This window comes from Clupea harengus, chromosome 16 (genome assembly GCF_900700415.2).
Source record: "Clupea harengus chromosome 16, Ch_v2.0.2, whole genome shotgun sequence".
Taxonomy (NCBI): Eukaryota; Metazoa; Chordata; class Actinopteri; order Clupeiformes; family Clupeidae; genus Clupea; species Clupea harengus.
The window spans coordinates 26545164-26549813 of NC_045167.1; positions in this window are offsets into that span (position 1 = coordinate 26545164).

A 4650-nucleotide genomic window follows, 5' to 3' on the forward strand; every position below is an offset into this window, starting at 1 on the left:
GCAGCTTATTAGTGGTTATCACCTCTTGAACAGAGAGACCCCTATCGGGCTAACGCGTAAAGATGAATTCTCCAGTCATCATGTACAACTGTACCATTATACTATTATCTCGTCTCCATTGAAATAAACCCACCAATACATACTTTTAATGGCCTCCTATGTACTGGAACAGTTCACATTATCAATCTTATAAGGATATGTAGTCTACTTTTGCGAAATTTGCAGTTTCAAATATTAATATTTAGTGGTTCTTACTTCAAATACAATATTAAGTTAAATTTAACTAAATAGTAGTCCCTCAGTTTGTATATAATCAACCTAGGCCACTAGGCCAGAAAAATTATGATGAAACTACACATGATACAGGCAAACAATGTAGTGGCATGTAAAATTGTTTTGTTTTATTTTTCTTATTACCAGTACTTCAAAACACACACATTACATGTACAACTGTTTAATTAGTGGTCTGAAAGTGCATATGTCTGGATAATGCTACACTTTTACACCCTGCTCAATTGGCATGTTCTATGCAACAATAATACTGATGGCTTGAATAGCTATTTAACAATGTCTGGTAGAGAAATTAGAATTACAACTGTACATAATGGGAAATGTTAGGTCTACACCCTCAACCTAGGACTCAGTCCCCGTCACCATCATCTGAGTCCGTTAACTCGACAGTGGGTTCTTCCTCAGTGGGTTGATTAGAACAGGTTTGCAGTTTGAACATACTGTATCTGTGCACTTCAGGCCATTGGTGAGACATGTGCACTCTGACAGTTTGCATGACCTCGTGCACCTCGTTCCCATCATCGTCTGTGGTCCACCCACTCTCCTTGGGATCCGGCACGGAGGTTTTGGGTCTTCAGACACCGCCTCCATATTGCAGCCTGATAGTATGATTTAGATTGCATGCATGAGGAGGCAATCTTCTTCCTGGGAAGATTTGAGCTCTGGTACCTCCTTTGACCTGGTCCCGTATCATTGTTACCTTCATTCGACCTTTGACCTGGTCCCGTATCATTGTACGCATAGACATATATACATAGACGCCCCATTGTCTGCTTCAGAACGTTGCTGCGACGTGCCAACTCGCCGCCATCTTGGGGAGGTAATGACTGGCCAGTAAACACATGCATGTGAATGGGGGAGCTCCTGCTTTTCTGGATAAAAAGCACTATAGCGTTTACATTTCTCAACCGATTTCATTGATTCGTTTATATATTGAATGGTTTATGATCTACGAGGAATAAAAAAAAAATGTTGTCTCCATGTTACTTAGAATCTTGATAGTAAGGCTATAAATCGCCACAGGCATATGTACATACATCATATATGTCTATGATAATCGCTGCTAGACGCTCACTATTCTTGTGCTCCCACAGCTCATTCACTTTGAAATACAGAAACGAAATCTAAATGAGCGAAATAGTGCTTCTTTAACTACTAATATTGAATTTGACTATCATTGAGAAAAACGGAACAGAATCTGCAAATAGCCTAGCATAGCATACTCAAACTACTGACAGAGGAGGCAAATGTAAACAACCATCAAACACCTGCTTTCTATATTTTTATAGCAGTGAAATACACACATTCAAATATACACATTTTTGTACATATACACAATTTGATATAAGCATGACCAAGACCATGCATAGTTTTCTTTGCCCTCCGTTATCGTACCTTTTCAAAACTTTTCTGTTAGCCATTTCTGATCTGCAGTAGCTATGTAGATACTAAAGCTAGGTTCGTTTATTGTTTCCATGGTAACAGGAGCCGTCTCCGTCTTCGCTTTTCTGTTGGCCATTTCTGATATGCAGCACACGAAGGTACGGATAAGGAGGATAACGGAGGGCAAAGAAAACTATGCGTGGTCTTGGTCATGCTTATATCAAATTGTGTATATGTACAAAAATGTGTATATTTGAATGTGTGTATTTCACTGCTATAAAAATATAGAAAGCAGGTGTTTGATGGTTGTTTACATTTGCCTCCTCTGTCAGTAGTTTGAGTATGCTATGCTAGGCTATTTGCAGATTCTGTTCCGTTTTTCTCAATGATGGTCAAATTCAATATTAGTAGTTAAAGAAGCACTATTTCGATCATTTAGATTTCGTTTCCGTATTTCAAAGTGAATGAGCTGTGGGAGCACAAGAACAGTGAGCGTCTAGCAGCGATTATCATAGACATATATGATGTATGTACATATGCCTGTGGCGATTTATAGCCTTACTATCAAGATTCTAAGTAACATGGAGACAAAACTTTTTTTTTTTATTCCTCGTAGATCATAAACCATTCAATATATAAACGAATCAATGAAATCGGTTGAGAAATGTAAACGCTATAGTGCTTTTTATCCAGAAAAGCAGGAGCTCCCCCATTCACTTGCATGTGTTTACTGGCCAGTCATTACCTCCCCAAGATGGCGGCGAGTTGACACGCGAGCCAAGGGCCAACAGGGCGTCTATGTATATATGTCTATGATTGTACGCCTTCATTTGACCTTTGACCTGGTCCCGTATCATTGTACGCCTTCATTCGACCTTTGACCTGGTCCCGTATCATTGTACGCCTTCATTCGACCTTTGACCTGGTCCCGTATCATTGTACGCCTTCATTCGACCTTTGACCTGGTCCCGTATCATTGTATGCCTTCATTTGACCTTTGACCTGGTCCCGTATCATTGTATGCCTTCATTCGACCTTTGACCTCGTCCCGTATCATTGTATGCCTTCATTTGACCTTTGAACTGGTCCTGTTTCATTGTACGCCTTCATTCGACCTTTGACCTGGCCCCGTATCATTGTATTCCTTCATTGCAAACCCCAATGCCATCCTCACATCACCGTTCTAATAGGCCACACATCTTTCAGTCGCTTGTCATTTATAAAACCAACATCAGCTTCCAATGGTGTACGCACACACTCACACACACACACTAACACACACAAAACCCCAAACCACTCATAATTCACTCTCACACAACCCCACCTGGTAGTTTATGTGTTGGAGTCCTTTTCTCCCGTCCGACGACAGACCCCCACTTCCTGTGCCACTTTAACTTTGCACAAACTAAAATATCTCAATCATCATTTTCAGCATCCAGTTTTGTGGTGTCTTTTGATAATAAAAACAAACCTTAATAAACACCTTCTGTGACATAACCTTATCCACGCCTGTTCATGACACTCACAGACTAGAACAGAATAACCACACAATTACAAATAGTCTTGTGTATTATCTTCTTTTTTATAGACAGGCATAGGAATTATTATGTCTGCCATCTGTGCACTGTTTTAATTTAGTTAATAACCTTTTCTGTTTTGTGTATCTTCTTTTTTTTTTTAATATCCTCCTTCCTCATTTACCGTATCATTAGTTCTCCCTCACCCTGTCACGTTCCGGGGAGTAGTTTCACTTCCCTTTATCCTTATCCAAATGTAAACCTAAACCTAACCTTCTCCTTTTATGTTAGGCTTAAAGAATGTGTGATAAACCTAACCTTCTCCTTTTATGTTAGGCTTAAAGAATGTGTGATAAACCTAACCTACTCCTACTCATAACCTAAGCCTATCCTACTCTACTCATAACCTACTCCTATCCCCCCCCCCTTTCTTCTCTGTAATATTCCCCTCTCTCTTCTATCCATTAACACTTAACGGGTCTGTCATCTTTTCTAGATTTTGGTTTAATTGTTTTTCTGAAACACTGATAGTATCCATCATCCATAAATATCCCTTAGAATATGTTCAAACATTCATGTCACAACCACATAAAATTTACTTTTTCTTTATGTTTCCTTTAAAGCGTATTTTGATGACATGAACATTTAAATCCATAAATAAATACTAGAACTGGAGTGATACCAGGAGAGGCCACTAGATGGCATCTGTGCCAATGCTGGGGATGTTCCTTTGATGGATTCCAATCCGGATATGGGACATTCCCCCATTCTCTTGAACACAACCCTTCCCCTACTCATGTTTCTGTGAGGACCCCCAGCCCTGCACCAGTGTATAGTGTGTGTGTGCAGGTCTTATGATCTGGTGTGTAGTGTGTGTGTGTAAGTGTATAGTGTGTGTGTGCAGGTCTTATGCTCTGGTGTGTGTAAGTGTGTAGTGTGTGTGTGTGTGTGTGTAAGTGTATAGTGTGTGTGTGCAGGTCTTATGATCTGGTGTGTGTAAGTGTATAGTGAGTGTGTGTGTGTGTGCAGGTCAGATCCGATGTGTGTAAGTGTATAGTGCGTGTGTGTGTGTGCAGGTCAGATCTGATGTGTGTAAGTGTATAGTGTGTGTGTGTGCAGGTCTTATTATCTGGTGTGTGTAAGTGTATAGTGTGTGTGTGTGTGCAGGTCAGATCTGATGTGTGTAACTGTATAGTGTGTGTGTGCAGGTCTTATGATCTGATGTGTGTGTAAGTGTATAGTGTGTGTGTGTGTGTGTGTGTAAGTGTATAGTGTGTGTGTGTGCAGGTCTTATGATCTGGTGTGTGTAAGTGTATAGTGTGTGTGTGCAGGTCAGATCTGATGTGTGTAAGTGTATAGTGTGTGTGTGTGTGTGTGTAAGTGTATAGTGTGCGTGTGCAGGGTAGATCTGATATGTGTGAGTGTAAGTGTATAGTGTGTGTATTTATATGTGTGTGTG